Below are 23,158 nucleotides of genomic sequence, written 5' to 3' on the forward strand. Positions count from 1 at the left end.
CCCAAAACACATCTAATCAAAATTTTGAGGTAGCCATTTTGTTCAGCGTAGTTGAAAGGTCCGGAAATTATGTCTTTGAGGATGACAATCCCACCCCCTCCACAAACCCTCAGCGTAAGGGTTGTAAGTTATGTCCCAAGGGTATATAAAGTTTTTATGGAAAGGTTGGTCGTAAAAACTCCGGAATGTGGTCATTTGATTGGAAATCAGATATTCTAGGGTCATATAAGGTTTTTATGGAAGGGGTGGTCGTGTGAACCTTAGAGGAGGCTCATATCATTAGAAATGTATAGTTCTATTTTGATAGAAATAGACATCCTCTTTGCTCAAAGCGCATTCAATTGAAATTGTGAGAACATCATTTTGTCATCAATAGTCCAAAAATCATATATCAATGTCTTTGGGGTGGACACAATCCTCCAGAGCCCATGGGCAAGGGCTGAAAGCTATTCCCTGGGGCATATAAGGTTCTTATGGAACGGGTGGTTGTAAAAACTTTGGATCGGATGGAGCTCATTTGATTGGAAGTCAGAAGTTTTAGTGCCCTTTTTAAGAGTCAAAAACGAATAGAGGGTAATCAGCCCCCCCCCCCCAAGCCTATTATTCCGCAAAACATATCTGATCGAAATTTTATTGTTTAGCCTTGTTGAAAGGTTCAGTAATTATGTTTTTGAGGATGTCAACCTCCCCACAGTCCTTATCAGGTAAAAGATGTAAGCTAAGTAATTTTTTCATTGTTTACACATAGTATATGTTATTGAGAAAGGTATACATGTTTGATCTCTACTTTCCAAGAAGACGAAGGACATTCAGGTGAGTCTTTCCGAGAATGTTGAGGGGAGTTTTGAACTAAATCAAAACACGTGATGTGTATCAGGATTGTCAAAAGAGCGTAACACAGGAACAAATGAGTATATTAGCTTGGAAAATTTTAGGAAATGGTAAGGGATATGATCAAAAAGACAATATTTGCACGTTACCAATACCACTACAACTACCACCACCACTACTACCAGACTACTCTGTTTATAGTATTAAGGGGAAACTTGAACTAAATCAAAAGACACTATGTGCATGCAAATTGTCAAAATATGGTATCACAAGAATTGATTTAGGTATCAAATTGGAGCTTTCAGACAATGCTTAAAGGGCTGATAACCTCATTAGTCCATACCTTCTCAAGACTAGAACACTATTTGAGCTTTACTGAAAACAAAACACCTTTTAAATGTTTTCGCTTTTTTACTTTCATAAATAAAAATTATCAAAACTTTAAGGAATAAATATCAGTAAATATCAATTAAACTGACAATCCACGGTCATACGTTTTTTTTTTATTTCAGTAAAGCGCAAATTATGTTCTGGTCTTGAAAAGACATGGGAGTTATCAGCCCTACACACGTTAATTTTTGCTCGTTGTGAGTTTGACTCGGCTATTTACTGTAATTTCTGTTCGTTTCGAGTTTCATTTATTTATTGATAGTGATTTGTGGTGGTTTACGCTTGGAAGATTATTTGACTTTATTTCTGCATATTTTTGGCTTAATGGAGCTCTTTACTGTCCTTTGAAAAACACATTTTATGGAAAAAGTTTTTCTTTTAAATTAATCACTTAAAGAATCTGGTTGTATTATAAACCGTTTAAGTCCAATTTGGACTTAACGTAGAACACGTACACGTGTTCTACGTTATTTTTTGCAAAAATTGTAGAATAGATGACACTTCGGTAAGTATAACCAACACAGATAGGAAATTTCCATAGCTAAACTGAAACCTATTTTGTTGGGCAAATAATGTCGTCCGATTTCAAAGGTAGATAGCCTATGGCACAAAAGAGTCTAAAAAGCGTTTACTGTTTCAGAAGGAAAGAGTAGAATGGGAAAGTGGCTCAGGCGTGGGTAGCAGTAATGGGCTCTGCCCTGAGCAAGAAGAAGACATTAAAAAATGGACCATTATAGGACAGCAGAATTTTCACAATTTGTAGTACCTATTTATAAGATATAGAGATATTAGTCTGCAGCTAAGTCCACTTAAATATACTATAAAATCTTTGAAAACAATAAAAAATCCTTAGGCCTAAATACTACTTATGACTAGGCCTAGATCAATCCTAAAACCACCTCACTTTACTTGCAACCCCCTGCCCCACCCTAATGGGTACTTTCCATGCATTTTCCGTTCTTTGATTTTGTTGATAATGCCTAGCTTCTTTGCTGCTAAACAGTCTGCATCTGAACAAAATGGTAGTAGGCCTATATGGTAAAATCCATGGAACACAAATTGGGATATGCCTTTCTAATTTAGGGGGTTGATGTTAAAGTAAAATGAACTGCTTGTAGGAATGCTAGAAGTATTTTAGGAATTAAAAATTTGTTTCTGAATTTCATAGTGTTTTTTTTTTCAGTAGCCTAGACCTAACTGTAAACCAATACTGACATAGATTATTGCACAAATTAAAAAGACAGATTCATATGCATTTGTTTCCAACAAATCAAATGCAGATAAATTTACACAAAAATCCTAGACTAGAGGGTTTTTCCACCCTTGACTAGGAATAAAATATATAGAATCAATAGCCTACTAGCCTATGCTGTTATTCATATCCTGTTTAAATTAATAATAGATAATGTATTTTTTACCTCACTATTTTTCTAAACAAATACAACCAACCTGTTGCTTAGCTTCAATAAACAATATAACATAATTCATCATAAACAAGAAATCCATCTGCATCAAGAACTAGCACCAATCAAAGAAAAACAGTCAAGGAAAAGCACATATATCAAATACAACTTGACTACCATTTAAACAATAACATTCATTTTTTAAAATAAAAGAAATGCTTAATGTTTTTAATTTGCTATAATCAGGTTTTGCTATAGCTTTCACCTTACCTTAATCCATTTGAGAGCTTTAAGGTCCTCCAGACCTTTAGTGCTCTTGAGTTGACAACTCCCAATTGAGTGTCAAGGTGGCATTTGAAAGACTGAATAGAGGGAGAGCTGACAGTTGAGTCCTTCAATTGATTGCAATGGCTTATGACTCTTCTTGAGAAGTACATTTGACAGGTTCTCAATCAGGAGCTTAACTTTGGCAGCTTCTTGGAGTGTCCTCTTGTGTAATGATGGCTGGTGCTATGACTGCTGCTAAAGATGGTAGAGTTTTCTTCTCGAAGTTTGTAAGTCAGCATCATATCGCTACACATGCATCTGTAGACAAGGGTAGGTAGCTTACGTTGCTTGAGGCGGTCCTCATATGAAGTTGATTTTAGGTTTTTCATGCACTTTGTTGCTCGCCTCTGAACATTTTCGATGCACCTTACATCTTGCTGATAAGAAGGACCTGCAACATGCAAAAATCGAGATGGGGTCTGACAAGAGCTAGGTAGCTGTTGGGTTGGTAGGTCCACAGTGCAAAATACAGCATTTGATTGTATTGAATTGAAGGAGCCAGTCTTGAGTCCAATCCTGTAGCCTGTCTATGTCATGTTGGATGGTCTGTGGATTTGCAATGCTGAACAGTTTGGCATCATTAGCAAACAAATGCATACTATTATCTACATGATTGAAAATGTTGTTGATGTACATCAAGAAATGGGTTAGGCCTAGTACAGTTCCCTGTGGTACCCTGCTCATTACCATGGCCTCATGGGAGTAGATTGGCTGGCCACTCATCTCAAATAAGCAAACTTTCTGCTTGCAGTTGGTGAGGAAATTCATTAGCCAGTCTGTCATGGCTGAATTGATGCTGGAGGCAGATAATTTTGAGTGCAATTGAACGTGCAGTACCTTGTCAAAAGCCTTGGCAAAGTCCAGCAGCAGTAGGTTGACTGGATGTCCTTGGTCAATCAGATTTGTAATTTCTTTGTAAGATTCCAATAGGTTTGTTTCAATTGATTTTCCTGACTGGAATCCATGCTGCTTGGGATACAATCTTGTTTTTGGTTAAATGTTCAAGAATTGAATCATTGACTATGTGTTCAAGTATCTTAACAATGGCTGAAGTTAGGCTAATAGGTTGTTAATTCTCAGATTTGGTGCAATCACCTTTTTTGAATACAGGCATTATGTTGGCTACTTTCCAGTCTGCTGGTAGCTCTCTAGAGATAAGTGACATCTGGAAGATTCTCATGAGGGGCTCTGCTATCACTTCTGCGGTTTCTTTTAATAGTCTGGTGTGTATGTTATCAGGCCCTGGCGACTTGTTAGCACCTAATTTGAGTAAACATTTAAGGACATCTGTAGACAATACCATGGTTCTCTCCATTGGGGTTTTTACATCATATTTTGGTGGGGAAGGTAAAGCGCCATCTGGTTCAGTGGTGAAAACTGAGACAAATTGTAGGTTCAGTAAGTCAGCAAGCTTGTTAGTGTCTGCAGTTTCTTCACCTTGCTCTGTTGTCAGTTTTTTGATAGACTATTATGGTCTTGGCTACAGATGTACTGCCAAAACTTCTTTGGGTTTGTCTTGGCTTCATCAGCAAATTTGGATTCAAAGCTAGTGTTCAAGGCCTGCATCAAGTTTTTAAGTTTGTTCCGGGTTTTGGAATATTTCTCTCTATTTTCAGGGGAGTGGTGTCTTTTATATTTCTTCCATTGTCTGCTTTTATGGCTGATTTCCCTCTTAATCTCTTTTGTCATTATCAGAAGTGTTCTTGGTTTGGGGACAAGCTTGCTTGAGGTGATTTGCTTTGCTTATCAGCAAATCTTTGAAGCACTGTCATTGCTGTTCTAGAGAACCAGATGAGACACCGTCCCATCTGATGTTTTTGATATCCATTCTAATCTTCTCATAGTTAATAAAGGTCTTCTTGATGTAGCAATGTTGTTCTAATGTCTATGGTGACATGATCACTCTTTCCGATTGGGGGCATGTAAGAGGTAGAGAGGAGAGTTTCTGGTCTCCTGAGAAATACCAGGTCGAGAAGGTTTGGTTGCTGTCCCTCCCTAAAATGCGTTGGGTGGTTGACAATTTGGTGGAGAAGGGTATCATGAATAATGTCAATGATTGGGCTTGTAGGACCAGATGATACGTAGGGAAACTGGTCTTTCCTAGGGATGTTAGGAAGGTTGAAGTCACCTGTGATTATAAGATTGCCTTGGTGGGTGTCTGTAATCTTGCAAATGAGCTCTGCTAGTTTCCCATCTGTTTCCTCTGGTGACAGTGCTGATGGACTTCTATATACACAGCCAACTCTGACAGAATGGTTGTCTTTATTCCCTGGAACTGAAATATCAAAGAAAATGGTTTTTGCATAGGGGCATCTGGTGAAGTAGCAATTGGGGTGATGGTGTAAGAGGATTTAACCAGTGCAAGTGTTTCATGGTGGCAATAATTAGATGACAGGTTCAATATAGTATGGTAGCCTTGCAGGCTAACATGTGAATTTAGGAGCTGGTTTCTTGAATTCTTGGGACACACTTCAGTAAGGAGTATAATATCATAATCATTTGCATAAATCAAAGATTTCAGCTCATTGATTTTGTTTGGGAGTTGGTCAATGTTTGTTATTAGAGAGGAGAAATCTTGACCTACTTGCTGCTTTCTTCAGTTGAGTACTTCCTTATGGCAGTGATTCATGTTGAGGACTGGCTTGTCCAGAATGGATATGGAAGAGCTGGAGGATCTGCTATCATCTGATTGGTTGAGACTTGCATTTGCAAAGGACTTGTAGGATGATGAGTCAGAAAGTTCATAGGCACTAACTGGTGACACAAATACTTCTGAGTATATTATTTACACTATGTACAGGGCTGGTAGCTGGGGTATCTAACAGTTCATGGGCTGGTGAGGGTAGCTCCTGCCCAGACAAATTGAGTCTTTTGGAACAATTTTTCCATGGTGGATAGTCAAATTTGGCTCACCTAGCTCAATCTGACGTTTGAGTTCAGTAGATAAGGCTTTCCTTTTCTCCCAATCTTCCCGGGATGTATCTGCCCTGAACTGGATTTTTTGGCAAAGCTTGTAAGATTTTTGTAGAATGCATCTTTTCAAGTTTAGGTTTGGGACAGAGAAGAGAATCAGAGGGGGTTGGTTGTGGGTTGATTCTTGGCTGCTGGTTCCAGGTCTTTTGGTTGGAAATGGTTGCCCTAATAAGCGTCTGATGTTGCTTATGTTTGCACCCATAATCCCGTACTGCTCTGTAAGATGACTTTTGATGAATGTCTTGTCATTATTTACTCCTGGCTGCAGTGGTACACCATATGCAACCACATTGAGTTTTCTCCCCTCTCTCTCTTTCTCCTGCCTGAACAACTTCTGGATTTCGTCTTCAAGGTGAGAATTGATGGCTTGTTTCAGTTTAGATGCTTCCTCCAGCATTGGAGCTCCAACGTGTTCTTTAACTTCTGAGATGGTGCATTTTTTGGCCACATTTTTCTCAAGATCATTAACATAATCTTTGACTTCATCTATCCTTGCGGTAATGCCTTGCTTAAGCTCCTCTACCGCTCCTTTAACTATTTCTGCAATAGGTGAAGCACTAGGGACCTTAGATGATATTAAATTCGAAATTTCAGCTAATGAGGTGGGTCTCCTGATGTACCAGAGTGCTTACAGATTGGGCAGTACCACTGCATGTCTCCAATGGTTGACATCTTTGTAAAAAGTTTGTACTCTATGGTGGGCATGTTTAGGCACTTAATACATAGCCATTTTTCAAACCCATTGCATAAAACAGCCTTTGAATCCGATTTGAGACCATATTTACATCCAGAACAGAAATCTAGGAACTTTTTTGGGCTAACTAGCTTCTGTTTGTTATCCTGTTTAGGAGGCATCCTTTTTCGTGTAGTCGTCCTGCCAATACTCAAATCAGCTATTCCCAGTAGTTTAAGGATTAAAATCCCACTGGTACCAACTCAGCCTTTTGTTTGGTTGATATTGCTCCCTTCTGTACAAATTACCACCAAAACTACAGAAAAACAGACAAATCAACGTAATCTGTGGCTTTTTTAATATTTAATACATTTTTAACATAATAGCTTTATGTAGTAAAATAATATATTATATTAACTATATCATATAAACTTAAGTATATCATATATCTAGAACTATTTGTACCAGCCTGGTAATTAAAACATTCCAATAGAAATACCACATTTCTAACTGGGATCCTTTTCATTTGTTATTACAATAGTGTATAAAGTACTTCCAAGTCACCATTGTCTCCATCAGTTTGTTGTATATTGGTTGACTCTGTCTGCCAGTTTCAGTTCTAATGGTGCATGTTATGTTTTGTTCTGACAACATTTTTAGGAGTTTTAGGAGAACAGTACTATTTAATAGCTGTGAAAAAACAAAACACAGGGGTGACAAATAAAACAGTTAGTCAAATAACTTTTAATCAACTATTCTAATAAGGTGCAAAAATCATAGTTTCTTCATAAATCTAACTGTCAAGCTAAGCATGGGTCATACACAACACTGTATTACCTGCCAAAACCCACTCATTTGCTAATACTACATTTACAATACTACATGCTACATTTACATAGTACATACATTTACAATACTACATAGAGGTAAAAAGTGTCTTAAAATCTCTTGGATTTACTCTATTTATTGGATTTTTTTTATTAACATGAAGTTTAATTTTCCATTTTGCTAAATGCAACAAAGTTTTTTTTTTTATAGATTTTTCATGAGCCAAGGACTGTTGGTAGCAATAGTAGGCCTTTGAATTAAATTTGAGCTAAACGCTTTTACAGGATAGAATATTAAACTATCCCTTGATATGTATTACCATAGATTACAGCTTGGAGTAATCCAAGGATTTAATTTTTTTGTTAAATTGTTGGAATTTAATATTTTAAATATGTGTATAAAATTGTTATCTTTTTGTTAAATAAGCCCCCACATCTACTATCCAATTCGATTTTTTTTGTAGAGTTATTCTTGAAGTGATGGAACATTAAGGGAGTTCCAGGAAGCTGTCTTGGCTACAGCCGTATTGAAAGGCCAATAGTATACCTTCATAAGCTAGGCAATAGTGCTGAGTTAAGCTACATCTGATTCCAGGGTTTGGACTCGCCTATAAATTCCAATAAATTCCTATATTTTAATGCACTCCTATAAAATGCCTATATTTTGGCTAAAATCCTATTATTCCTATATTTTCGGCCGAAGAGCACCAAGAACGTTGCTCATGATTTGCAATTTTCACTGCTCGTTAAGTAAGCCAAGATGTGCTTTTCTTTGCTTTTGACTCTGCTGGTAAACTGTGCTGTCTTTCGGTGTAGATCAATAATTAATTACAACTGTTGAGCTGTTTGAACTTAACTAATGCTTTGTGTTGGGATTAGTAAGCTGCTTCTGCCTGGGCTATGCTGTTGTGTTGACTTAGTAGCTTATGTTTTGTTTTTTTATCATGTTGGGCCTGTCCAAAATGAGCAAAGATCAGTATATAGGCTAGCAGTCTCTGCTTAATGAGACTGTGAGTTCATGCGACTTATGCGTTTCCTGGCTGAACGCTATAAAAGGCTGATGCGAATACGGCCCAGTTTTGGACATATCCACATTTTTTCTTTTTATGGCCTTTTAATCTGCGGGATGCTATTTGCAGGTGATGCTTGGTAATTAAGTATGGGGTCTACCAAGTTCAATAGTTCAGGGCTTGCTAAGACGGTTTGCAGCGGTAGAAAGATTGGCGAATGGGAACAACCAGTACTCGTTCTTTTGCAAACTCTGCTTGAAAAATCTTGGTTGCACAGCTGGGGTTGCTCAGCTAAACCAACATGTGCGATCTGCAGAACACAAAGCCGCAGTTACCGCTCAACTACATCCAGTACAGCTTCATCTGACCGGATAATCTCGAGTTGATGAAACAACCAAGGATAAACCATTAGTTGGTACAAACATGTTTTGTGAGCATGATGCCGCTTATAAAGTTGAGTAAATATGGGCATTTCAGACGGTACAGAGTTCCATGTCTGCTAACTCTTCAGACCATATTGTCGTAACCTTCCATGCGATGTTCCCCGGTAAGATATATCCCTATGTGCAAAGAAACTCACGTATCTGATCACCGCTGCGCTGCATCCTTACTGTAAGCAAATGCTTGTGAAGGACATTCAGTCATATTTTGTACTAGAATATGACGAGACAACCAACAACGCTGGTATACAGATATGTGTTTGATATTGGTCCTCATACGGAAACGAAATCCAGAGCAGATATGTATGCACAAGTTTTATGGGCCACGCGAAGAGTGATGACCTGTATAGGAAGATTATGTCAGCCATTGAGCAGAATCAGCTGCCACTTGAAAAACTGATCACGCTTGGAAGTGACGGACCAAACGTCAACAAAAGCGTTTGGAACAAGTACATTGCCGAAAAAAAGAAAGTGATAGGAAAGGGAATGTTGAACATTGGTACTTGCAACACCCATATAATTCATAACGCTTTCTTGAAAGGTCTTCAGGTGTTTGGAGAAGAAAGTTCCGACTTTATTCTTGTGCATTCGTTGTGCATTTATTCATTATTCTTGTGCATTCATTTTTGGACGGCTGGCCTGCACGTTGTGAAGAATATTGAAAGTGCCAAAAGAAAGTGGGAGTGCCAGAGAATGCTTTCATGAAGCATGTCCCAAGCCACTTTCTTGGGACCAATTTATCATGTAAAGGAAAAAGAACCTTTTATAAATTTTGAAACAGCATTTAGTAACCTCCATGCCTTCCCCATGGAATCAAGGGTGTGAGAAGTTATGTTTATGATAATACTTAGGATTATGCAGTATAGAGATAAAAATTGCGCGTTTTATTAGAAGTGAAAACCCAAGGTGTCACCTCTGTTCAGAGGTGGTACTGGATGGACTATCTCATGAATTTTTGGAGTGTGAGAAAAATGAAAATATTTTTAATTTTGTTTTTGAGATAGTAAGAAATTTAGGTGTGAGTATAGAAAGTGAGGAGGATAAAAAAGGATTATAAAGTTTGATATAAGGGAAAAAATGGAGGATAAAAAGAAAAATATGGTATGTTTTATAGTAGGAAATTTAAGCCTCAGCAGAACTGTTCATGAGTTTCACCCAACTGGTCCAGAGAGAAGAGCCTCTCAATCATGTTCTGCACTTAGAGATCAAAAGACGAGTTGTGACGCTTTGTGGACGGGTCTTTACTCCAGATTTCGTGACCGAGACTGCAAATTTCTCACCAGAAATGTTGGACCTTGCTGAAAAATTTGCAGAAAAGCCCATAGTTTCAGAAAATGTGGAACGAGCTTTCGGTGAGAAAGCAACACTGAAAGACAAGGCCATTTTCTATGTCGATGTGCGAAAACATGTTATTGCGGGTATTCGCCATATTTTGAACCAATGTACTCTGGAAAAGGATGGTTTTCTAGAGGCTTTACGCTGTTTGAGTCCGATCAACATGAAGGATTCCAGAAGCATTGCAGACATAGCGGTTGTGGCACACGAGATTACGATTGGAGTAAGCTCAGACGTCGCCCAGACTAAGTGGCTGTTTTTGCGAACGGAAACTGGACCCCGTGAGGACATTACTCGGATCGATTGTTTTTGGAGCCATTATTTTGGACTGGTGAATGAGCGCGGGGACAGCAAGTACCCAGAACTTACCAAGCCTATCAAAGCGGTGCTGACGTCCTCGCATGGCAGCGCAGATGTTGAGCGTGGGTTCTCGCGTTGTGGTAGGATTCTCGGTGAAGACCAGGCCTTGATGTCTGAACGCGTTCTGGATGCGAGACTCATGGTATATGCCACATTGAGGCTTTATGGAGGAAAACCAGAACGGTTTGTTATTACAAAAGAGCTGTTGAATCTTGCACGTTCCGCACGATCTCGGTATCACCAATATCTGGATGAAAGAAAAAAGAAGAACGCAGCGAACTTCCTGCAAGCGGAAGTTGCAGGAGGTCCACGACAAAAAAGAAAGAAATAGAAGACCTGGAAAGCAAAAGGAAAATACTTAGAGCATCAGAGCAAGAAAAGAGAACAGTAGCGGATACTCTACTTCAGGAAGCGACCAACAGAATGAAGAAGGCTGCTGAGTCCAAGAGTTCCATAGACTTTGCCCTAGCTGTTTCTTTGCTCGAATGAGCTGTGAAGTCCAGAACAAGGGAAAGAGAGCAGATGGTGGAATATGCGAGAATGGAGCAGTGTCTTGCAAAGAGAAGAACTGACCTCATATCGAAATTGATGCCCAAGAAGCAGCAAGAGTGATTCCAAATATTTTACCTGTATCAGTCAATCGTTGGCACAGCATGTATATCTGATTTTTTACTATTTGTACCTTTTGTATTTGAAATAAAAAAAATAAAATAAATCAATACAAAAACATAGGAAATGAACAATTTATCTCATCAGGCAAACCACGTCATCTATCAAAGATCTGATCCCGAGGACTTCCGAATCCTATATTTGGGCCCAAGAAATCCTATAAAAATAGGACAGAGCCTATAATTTGAAACGAACCGACCTGTCCGAACCCTGTGATTCTCTAAGCCTTGAGATGAAGACAAGGCCTTATGAACTTTATGCTTAAAATTATATATATTATAAGTGGACACAACTCCTTTCTTCACTTAGCAAGTTCTAAAGCTCAACTATTTGGTTATAATAGAAATTCTTACAAGGCCTGATACTGATTCTCCTGCAAATTGCTGTCAGAAGGTAGTTGCTGGTTTTTTGTGGCTCTTCAAGCACTCAAAAAACTGGAATTTGTGGATATAATATTGAATTCTAGGGGTCTTGACACTCACTATTTTCACTTCAGTAGTAAAGCATGGGCATTTTTTAGTCTTCCTGAAGATAAGATGGACAAAATTATTCTTGAAATCTGTATATGCCCTTTGTCAACCATATTTGGAATTCTTTAGGTTTCTTTTGGTCAAACTTATATAATAAAAAAGCAACACAAAGGCCAAATTATATCTTAGATCTAATAAGATGTTAGTATAGCCTTTATACTGTAATTTTAATAATTCTGGACTTTGTCCAAAACTTTATCAGTACATTCTTGGAACTTTAATTTAGAGTACAATAAATTTTAAAAATCACTCTCAGCAGTCTTTGAGGTTTGGATGACAACCAGCCATGATATGCAAAATAAATCTAGAATTTATTTTGATGTTCCATATTGCACCTTACTTACTTGAGTCTCAACCATCCTCATTGGATGTTTTGGGCCACTCCTCCTGCTAGCTCATGTGTAAGGGCTCTGAACACTAATCTATCAGTTGTAGTACATGATAATTGGGCTAAATTGATGTTGTCAAAATTGAAGGTCTCTATCCATTACTTTTGTGGTCTGCCTTGTGGACAGAGGCCAAGAAGAGATCCTTCAAGTGCAATTTTTGGCACATATGGCTATGACCAGATAAGTATGTTCTTGGAACTTTAATTTAAAGTCCACTAAATTGTTGAAATCACTCTCAGCAGTCTTTGAGGTCTGGATTACAACCATCCATATTTTACACAAAATGAATCCAGAATTTTGGCACAAATTGAGTTTGGAATTTTGGAACAAATTGCACCTATTGAGGATAAAATCTAGCCTCCGTGCTTTAACCTAATTAAACAGCTCATGAAGATCAGATGAATAGAAGTATTATCTTGAAATATCAAAGCTGGGCTCAATTTTTTTTTTTAGTTATTTGTGTAAAGGTAAATTTTGTTGCAAATTGCACACGTTGTGCAATTAATAAATGTGCTGAAAGGCAGGTCTAGAATAGTCTCTTGAGGATCCCCACTATCCATAAAAAAGATTATTTCACTATTTTCTTCATGAATTCTAGTCCTCTGTTCTGTGTTGCTAAATAATGTTAGAAACCAGGTTAGAAACTGCTGTCCTGGGGCCCCAACAAGATGCTCATGTTCCAAGGCTCCAAGAGGGGTCTTGTTGGGACCCCTGGGGTCTCAACAAAATGATGTGCTTGAATCTATTTTAACATCTAAATTGACAAAGGATTTTAGCTTAGAGGAGAAAGAAAGATCTCATAAGCACATGCCCTCCTTATGTGTTGTTGTGCTGTGAAGCCACATGCAAGGATTTATGTTAAATTTATCATGAAGGACAGTTGCAGACTTTTGATTTGCTTAAGGTGTGCTTTGAGATAGCTAGCTACTGTGCAGTTTGGAAGGTTTAATCAGTGCTAATAATAATCCCACGGTTGCACCAGTAGGGGGAATCTAGTAAGGAGCAAACCTTAGCAGAAAAAACCGGCAAATGAGAAATGTCATTTCTAGTTGATTGAGGAATGACAACCATTATCTAAATTAGTCTTAATAGTAAAATCTTATTTTAAAAACAAATTCATAGGAATTTTTAAAAATGGCTTGAAACCTCTAAAAATGGCATCAGATTGAAACAAAGAGTACCATACACCATTGGAATTGCTATGGCCAAAAACCAATGGAAATTTATAGGTCCCTGGCCTGAACAGCAAGGAAATCACTTTTTTTTGTTTTGGTAGCACTGATTTGTCCTTTTTTACATTAAAAAAAAAAAATTACGACTTTTTGCCTTACAACACAGAGCCTTTTTACTCTTTGTACCTTTTGTAAATATCTATATATGTGAAAGGAGTATGGTTGTTTTTGTGTACTATCTCCACCTAATTACCACTGTTAGTTTAATTGCAATCTTACCTGAGGAATATAAACCCTTTTGTGGCTCACTGTGCGAAAGTAAAAGCTTTGAACAAGTTTGCTGAAATAGAAAGCAATTTAAACTTAACTTGCCAAACATCTTCCACTAGAAGTCAGTTGAATCTGATCCTTTTTTTGGAACCTAACATATAAAAAATAAATGTATTTACAAAATGAGGACCAGTCAAAGGACTTAATAATCATCTTCAGCAAATATAGAAGTAGCCATCCTAAAAGACTTTTTTTGGAGCCTAACATCTAAAAAAAATATATTTGCACACTGAGGGTCAGTCATATACTTAATACTCATCTTCAGCAAATGTAGACCACTTAAAAGGATTTTACCACCCTAATAATGTAGATAGTAACCTATAGATAGTAATATAGATAGTAACATCTAATAAATATAGAAGTAACCATCCTAAAAGACTTTTTTTGGAGCCTAACATCTCATCTTCAGCAAATGTAGACCACTTAAAAGGATTTTACCACCCTAATGAAAATCCTTGGTAAAATCCACCCCAATAAAATTAACCACCCTAAAAGGATCCAGAGCTGGATGTCTAATCTCACAAACCACACTTAAGATCTTGGGACAGGGTTTTCAACCCTGCTGAGAAACTAATCATAGTCAGCTACATCAGTACCAGCACTGTCAATAGTGTCACCATCCAGTTGTGCGATATTATGTAATTAGTCTTTTGGTATTCTGCCTAGCAATAAACTATTGTATGTCCTATTCTTGAAGTAAAGTGAGGGAGATGGACAACTTCTTTATCTGTTATATTTCTAAGAATATGTAGAAACGAATATTTTTTGTCCATTACTTAAAGGAAAGAAATCAGGATTTGTTTCCATTTCAGCTCCTTTTATGAGAAATGTTGAAATATTTTTTTTTATTCCAGAGGCCCAGCCACCAAATAGTTCAGAGGGGAATGAAGATATAATGCAAGGTAAGGATTATTCTTATCATTTAGTACTATTTCAGCAAATTTGTTTTTAGAAGCACCTTTTTTTTTGTTTTTTAAGTCTTCTTTGTAATGTTCAAACAGGAATATATTAAACAAGCTGAACTTTCTTCCATTTTAGCAATAAAGAGCCTACATTTCGAATAAACTATTTAAGAAAAATGATCCTTTTGTAAGACCCAGTATTTAGTGGTGTAAATCCCGCTAGGCAACCATCAACTTTGTTTGTTGCTTAAGGCCCATTCACAATGAGATTTTACTAATATTAAGATTTAGATTGTGCTACTTTGAGCCAATGAGAATTTTCTTAGTTCTCTGATTGGCTGAAAAATTTTGTTAAAAACTCTGATTGACTCAAATTAGCACTAGCTAATTCCTAGTACTAATAAAACCACATTAGATAGAGGGAGAGATAAATTTATTTTAGCAAACAAGCAACAGCTGCAGTTAAAAGGCCGCCCTAAGAAGTAAAAAACTTGTCTGAGGGGGTTACTAAATACCATAAACCCTACAACAAAACAATTATGGTACATCAATTTTACTATACTATTCCTACCCCAAGAGGCCATAATAATTAATTTGTTCATTTACCATTAAAAATTAGGTCTTTCAGGATGATAAACCCCCACAGCCCTCAGGGTAACGGTTGTAAGTTATGCCCTGAGGGCATTTAAGGTTTTTGTTGAAATTGTTGTTGTAGAAATTTCAAAATGGGCTCATTTGATTGGAAATTGAAAGGGCTAGTGTCCTTTTCAATAGTCGAAAGTGATTTGAGGGCAATTAACCCCCATCTCATGTTCACCATTTCCCCAAACACATCCAATCAAAATTTTGAGATACACATTTTGTTCAACGTAGTTGAAAGATCTTGAAATTATGTCTTTGAGGAGGACAAACCACCCACACTCCTCAGGGCAAGGGTTGTAATTTATGCCCTGGGGGCATATAAGGTTTTTATAGAAAGTGTTGTTGTAGAAACTTCAAAAAGGGTTCATTCAATTGGAAACTGAAAGGGCTAATGCTCTTTTTAATAGTCAAAAGTGATTGGAGGGCAACTAACCCCCTCTCACCCCCACCGTTTCCCCAAACACATCCAATCAAAATTTTGAGATACACCATTTTGTTCACCGTAGTTAAAGGTTCTGGAAAGTAGGTCTTTGAGGATGACAACACCCCCACAGCCCTCAGGGTAAGAGTTGTGAGCTATGTCCTGGGGGCATATACGGTTTTTATAGAAAGGGTTGTCGTAGAAAGTTCAAAAAGGGCTCATTGGATTGGAAATTGAAAGGGCTAGTGCCCTTTTTAATAGTAAAAAGTGATTGGAGGGCAACTAACCCCCCCCCCCCCCCCTCTCACGCCTACCATTTCCCCAACCACATCCAATCAAAATTTTGTGATAGGCCTTTTTTCAACGTAGTTGAAAGTTCTATAAATTAGGTCTTGGAGGATGACAACCCCCCCCCCACACAGCCCACAGGATAAGGGTTGTAAGTTATGCCATGGGGGTAGATAAGGTTTGTATAGAAAGCGTTGTCGTAGAAACTTCAGAAAGGGCTCATTCAATTGGGAATTGAGAGGGCTAGTGCCTTTATTAATAGTCAAAAGCGATCGGAAGGCGAATGCCCCCCCCCGCCCATTATTTCCTCAAAAACTTCCGATCAACATTTTGTTATAGCCATTTTGTTGAACGTAGTTGAAGAGACAGGAAATTATGTTTTGAGTATGACAATTCCCTCCCCCTCCCCCCCCCACAGCCCTCCAGGCTAAGGTTGTAAGTTATGCCTTGGGGGCATATAATGTTTTTTTTGTTGAAAGCGTTGTCGTAAAAACTTCAAAAGTTTTCGGGGTAATCTCAGGGAGAATTACAAATCCCCCCCCCCATGCCCATCATTTCCCCAAAAATTTCTGTCAACATTTTGATATGGCCATTTTTTGAACATAGTTCAAAGGTCTGGAAACTATGTGTTTGAGGATGACAACCCTCCCCCCATAGCCCTCAGGACAAGGATCGTAAGTTTTTCCTTGGGGGCATATAAGGTTCTTATAGAAAGTTTTGTCTTAGAAGCTTCAGAAAAGTCTCATTCAAAGTGAACCTCAGAGGACTAGTTTCTTTTTTATTATTTAAAAGTGATCAGAGGGCAAATTCCCCTCCCCCTACGCCCATCATTTCCCTAAACACTTTCAATCAAAATTTGAGATAGCCATTTTGTTCAGCGTATCAGAAAGGGCTGGAAATTATGTGTTTTAGGATAACAAATCTCCCAGCCCTCAGGGCAAGTGTTGTAAGTTTTGCCCTGGGAACATATAAGATTTTTATTGAAAGCGTGGTCATATAAACTTCGTAGGGAGCTCATTGGATTGGTAATCAGACGTTACAGTGCTCTTTTTAAGAGTCAAAGTGATCGGAGGGCAGCTACCCCTGCCACACACACACACGTAGTATTGGCCAGAAATGCATCTAATAGAAATTTTGAGATATCTATTCTATTCAAAATAGTCTAAATATCATATAACCAGGCTTTTGGCATTGAAACGAATTCTAGAAATTAGGGGCAAGGGTTGTAAGTTATGCTCAGGGGGTATTTAAGGTCCTTATGGAAGGGATAGTTGTTTAACTTTAGAAGAGGCTCAGTCTTTCCCCCTGAAAAAGACTATGTCAATATAAAACGAACAGAAAATTAATCAGACAAACTTTTTCCACAAAATAAGTTTAAAAAAAAGGAAAGAACTCCATTAAACCAAAAATGAACAAAAATATAATCAAATAATCTACCAAGCATACAACTACCACAAATCAGTATCAATAAATAAATGAAACCACAAATAAACATGAATTAAAATAAACAACAGAGTCAAACTCAAAAAGAGCAGAAATTAATATGAGTAGGGTTCTGAACCCCAAGCTTTCTATAAGCTAAAACACGCTCTGTATTTTACTGAAAAAATTCTTTTAAATGCTTTCACTTTTATAACTTTCAGAAATAAAAAATGAATTAAGATTTTGAGGAATAAATATCAGCACTACTGACATGGCACGTTTTTTCAGTAAATTCATTTGAATTTTTTTTAGTAAAGTAAAAATTACGTTCTGCTTTTAGAAAGCTTGGCGTTTAGAACCCCACTCATAATAATTTCTGCTCGCTTTGACTTTGACTTTTGCGTGTTTTAATTTATGTTTGTTTTGGGTTTCATTTATTTATTGATTCTGAATTGTGCCAGTTGTATGCTTGGTAGATTATTTGATTCTATTTTTGTTCATATTTGGTTTGATGGAGTTGTTTACTTAAAAAAAGACTTATTTTGTGGAAAAAGTTTTTTTTTAATTAATTACCTAAACCACTAATGATTATGAGCAGAGGATGAAGCTCAAATTTTATAGCACGTTTTTTTTGGTTCTAGCCATGCAATCAGGGGGGCTTAGGGGACTAAAAGCTCACTTTAGAATACGGTTAATTCCTTTAGAAAAATTTATTGTCTTTGATAAATTAAAACATTAGATTAAAGAGCAATTCTTTATTTGGTGGGGGGGGGGGGGGCTACATCCTGATCTAAGCTTTTCTGCTAGCTAAGCTGATGATCCGTAAAACATAGTTGTTTTTGTTCCTTATAAATTCTAATTTTACTCGATGTAAGTCGGCTCATATGGGGAAGTGAAGGGGGCTTTGGCCCTGTCCATGGAAATCTTTTGGGTGTACAACCCTTCTCATGGAAAAATTTTTTGAGCACCTTTGGCTTGTTGAAAAATTATTCTGCACAAATAAGTTATTTCTGCTTAAAATTTCACTTCCCTAGTAGCAAAATAGCCAAAGTTTGGCTAAAACAACTATTGTTTAGTGAAAAAGCATGAGTTGTAATTTTAATTAGTTCAGACTAAGGACATTGCTCTGATTCAAATGCATGGGGGTCCATCTCATTTTGGACTTTAAATGTAAATAGAGAGAGGGCTTCTTGTGGCTTAGAATCTTCTTCCGTTATTTGGAAAAACCTGTATTTCAATTTTTATATCACACAACAGCTCATCTAGCTGTTTCACAAATATGTTTTTTTAGGATGAGGTTGATTTTAAGACGGTGAAATTCGTGTTTCCAAATAAAGGCGTATAATAACAAAATTGATGTCTAGAATAGGGTACTAGATCAGGTGACTATGGAAATCACCTTTATTTCAACGTAAAATCAAAACTTAGGTTTTTTGAGGTTGAAGTTGATTTTGAGGAGGTGAAATGTGTGTTTCCATATAAAGGCATACAACAAAATAATTGTTGTCTACAATAGGGTACTAGGTCACGGTGATTATAAAAATCACCTTTATTTGAATGTAAAATTAAAACTTCCATTTACCTTTTTTGGTTGAATGATGAATATATAGAAAACTGTCTTTCAAGCATCACATCAATTTGATTAAAATGAAGATATGCAGGAGTATCGGTATTTTAAGGAAACTTAAACATAGTTTTTCTGGATCAATCTTTTTCACTGCTTGATCCAGTCTTACGTGTCTTACTCTCCGATAGTATGAATGTCAATCTTTCCAACACTATTAAATCCACTTTCTAAGGTTTACAATAAAGATAGAAACCTCATTCAGGAAACTAATTGTTCAGGAGTTATCCTATTACTTAATTTCGAGTCACTATATTCTTTCCTGTGCACGTTTTGCGTTTTCTCAGCCTTATGGACCTCCCCCGGCCCCCAAGTGTTCCGCTATCTTTTACCTCTGATCAGAATAATTATAATCTTCGCAATACAAAAAATAATTTTTAAGTTCCTTTTACTCCTTGTTTAAGGTCAGATTTTAAGATCAGATTATGTAAGATCATTTAATGGAGAGTCATATTGCATGGAATAAGTTGCCTGAATTAGCTCGAAGGTGCCATTCATTCAGATTGCTAAAAAAAATTCTTAAATATGTGTTGGCTTCTTAGAAGTTATGTTTATGTATTTATTTATTTTTCTTATATATTTATATTATTTTATTGGAGTTCATTGAATCTACTTAATTAATTTAGTCTATTGAATCTATTTAGTCTTGTTTTCTATAGTTTTTATTTTATATATTTTCTTTTCTTCTCCTTTTTGCTCTTCTCTCTGTGAGTAAGTGATTATTTTAATTCTTTTTTCTTCTCTGAGTAAGTGACTTGTTTGTCTTCCCCCTTCTTTACAGGACAATGAGCCTTTGGGGGAAAAGTAAATTGTAATATTGTATGTGTATTTCATGATGTATATACCTAATCTTATCTTAAACTACTAGTAAACTTTAAATTTTCGATATGAATTGTATCATTTGCAAAAAAGAAACAGTGGAAGTGTCGGGAAGGGCCGTTTTGGGAGAGAAAGGTGCAGATTCGGTAAATGAAGCTAGTCGATTAGGGAAGCGTGATGATTTCACAGCACTTATTGGGGATCCTGTCCATAAGTTGTGCAGGTCTAGCTTCACAAACAAGAAATTTACTGGACATAACTCGTCATCGTTGTCGCAGGCGAAACAAAATCAGAGGCGAGAATCTCCCATTCATTTGGAAACTTCAACTTCAAATCCGATTGTATATTTTTTCGAACGTGTCTTAAAGTCCAGATTCTTCCATAATCTATCCAACAGGCCCAACGTTACTCATGAGGGCATGGAAGCCACCCAGCCGCCGGAGGCTGTTTTGAGAGGACATGGATCCGTATCGGCAGCAACAATAATAAGAGCTCTTCAGTAAAGGGGCTGATCGACGGCCAGTACTAGAGTAGCACCGTATCTGGAACACTGTTCGCAAACGAAGTGTGAATTATATACAAATGGGATCATTTGGTCTCATATATGTCATGGGTATAAAGAGAATGGAGGCTTTCCCTGTGTAAGAGCCTGACTGCGTATCAACATACAGCCCACTCAAAGCTCCTTGTCAGCTAGGAGAGGGTGCAGGAAAAAGTCTGGACATCTTCCTTAGCAAGTCGTAATATTTTGAGGGATCCAGAATCGAAGCTCGTGGTAGCAGATCGTACAGAAGGTTAGGTTGTCCTAGTGTCTGTCTGAGATACTTAATTGGAATTCGGTTCGGTTCAGTTATCTGCCTTGATGTTACAAACTTTTTCCTCTCTGGTACTGTACAAGACCTCAACAGTGGTGTCAGAGAAACAATAATGCCTACCCCGTGAAAAGTGTCGTTACCATCAAGGGTTCGGACGTTATGATTGACGTTACCAGCTATGTGCTGCATGGAAAAAGTTCCTTCCAGTTCTTCAATGTTTGTGCTGTCTGATACCGAAACGTTACGCTCCTAGAGCTTCGTCTTGTAATATGATGAGCTGACACCCATAGCACGAAACCTTGATTAGAAAGCGGCTGGTTAAACTGATGATGCAACTGGACAGCTAATCCAATCTGAAGAGGTGGTCTGATTGCCTTTGGCTGAAGGCTTGTAACATGCACTGACCGATTAACGTAACCTTGCTGTCTGTTTTGTCTCCTACGAACAGAGTGTGGAGAAAAAGCCGCAAAAATGAGGGTAGGTATTTGATGTTATCTGGTTTCTCCCCGAGGTTTCCAGAATTGAGACATACATGCATTTGTTGTTTAATACCTTTGACATCACTTTTGATTATAGCTGCTGCAGCTCAGACGATAGCTTCCTTGCCCAGTTCTACATCAACATTTTTTCGCTTTAAGTAATACTCGTGGAGAATGGCATGAACAGTGGCTCTTAGCGTAATGACGTTGTGTTTGCCGTTTATCTCTGTAAATACTGCACTTTCACCAAATCTCTCTCGCATCTTGTTTTTTTATGTATTTTTCACTATATCCAGAATCTTCTGATTCACCATGAGCTCATTCATTATACATACAAGATCATTCAGTGCTCATCATGGTTAGCCTGAAAAACTCGACAACTTTCTCGAACTTCTCGTTCTGATTCAAGTTCTGGGGTCGACCAGATTTTAGTTTTCCAGACTGTGAAGGAATTCCGCTATACTTGTTGGGGATATTACGTTCCGTTAGAAAGTTTGAGTAGCAGGATTTATGGTAAACTACACCAGTAGCGTGTAAATCGGCAGTGGCAGCAAGAATTCTAGTCATCACTACTCCTGACCAGTCGTCATTTCTCTTTCCACAAACCTCTCTTAGTTTATTTTGAAAGTCTCTCATTCTAACATTGAAACTATCTTCTTTCTTCTTCCTTCTGTCTGATGTAACTGGCAAAGAGCGAAAGAGACAATCGGATTGGAAATTGAAGTTTCCATATAAATGGGAAGATTTTTGTGTCTGACTTTATTTCACCTGCAACAACAAAGACAAGTACTGTTCAATAGATTTCTTGTTAGTGAAGCTAGACCTGCACGACTTATGGACAGGATCCCCAATAACTGCTCAGACATCTTAAAACTGAATTGATTGACTAGCTTCGTTTGCCGAGACTGCACCTTTCTCTCTCAAATCAACCTTTCCTGACTCTTCAACTATTACTTTTTTGCAAATATACAATTCATATTGACGATTTAAAGTTTGAGTAGTTTGCTATACATTCATTGCTCAACTTATAAAGATAAGTGGAATTTTATTTGAACGTTCAAATAAAGGTGACTTTCATAATCACCGTGATCTAGAACCCTATTCTAGACGTCAATTTTGTTGTTGTACGCCTTTATATGGAAACAAGAATTTCACCTCCTCAAAATCAACCCCAACCTTAAAAAACCTTATTTTTAGCTGTACGTTGAAATAAAGGTGACTTTCATAATCACCGTGATCTAGAACCCTATTCAAGACGTCAATTTTGTTGTTGTATGCCTTTATATGGAAACAAGAATTTCACCTCCTCAAAATCAACCCCAACCTTAAAAAACCTTATTTTTAGCTGTACGTTGAAATAAAGGTGACTTTCATAATCACCGTGATCTAGAACCCTATTCAAGACGTCAATTTTGTTGTTGTATGCCTTTATATGGAAACAAGAATTTCACCTCCTCAAAATCAACCCCAACCTTAAAAAGCCTTATTTTTAGCTGTACGTTGAAATAATTGATTTTCATAATCACCGTGATCTAATATCCTATTCTAGATATCAATTTTGTTGTTGTACGCCTTTACATGGAAGCACGAATTTCACCTCCTCAAAATCAACCTCAACCTAAAAAACTAAGTTTCAGTTTTTGTAACATAAAAAAAAACATAAAAAAACATAATTTTCAGTTGTTGTACGCCTATATATGGGAGTACGAATTTCACCTCCTTAATATCAACCTAAAAAAATATATTTGTGAAACAGCTAGATGAGCCAACTTTGTATATTTGGAATCAGCGCATTTGCTGAGTCGGGTAGTTAAAAAATAATTTTTCTTGCAATTTGTTTCGGGTCAAACCTTTCCTGAAATATTATTCCTATATAGTACGGGGAATTTTAAGTTACAAAGCGGATTTCTAAAGCTAGTCTATGATCCTAAAATCTCCCGGACCCCATCACTTTAGATATGTCCATGAAATAAAACAAGTCTACAAGTGTTTTAATCTCAACTACTATCAGCCGTGCTGATTGCTCTTTAGCTACTATTATAACCATGAGAAAAGGAAATACAATAGAACATGAATATGTAAACAAA

This window comes from Artemia sp. Qi Xiang Cuo, chromosome 18, assembly GCF_049724085.1.
Source record: "Artemia sp. Qi Xiang Cuo chromosome 18, ASM4972408v1, whole genome shotgun sequence".
Taxonomy (NCBI): Eukaryota; Metazoa; Arthropoda; class Branchiopoda; order Anostraca; family Artemiidae; genus Artemia; species Artemia sp. Qi Xiang Cuo.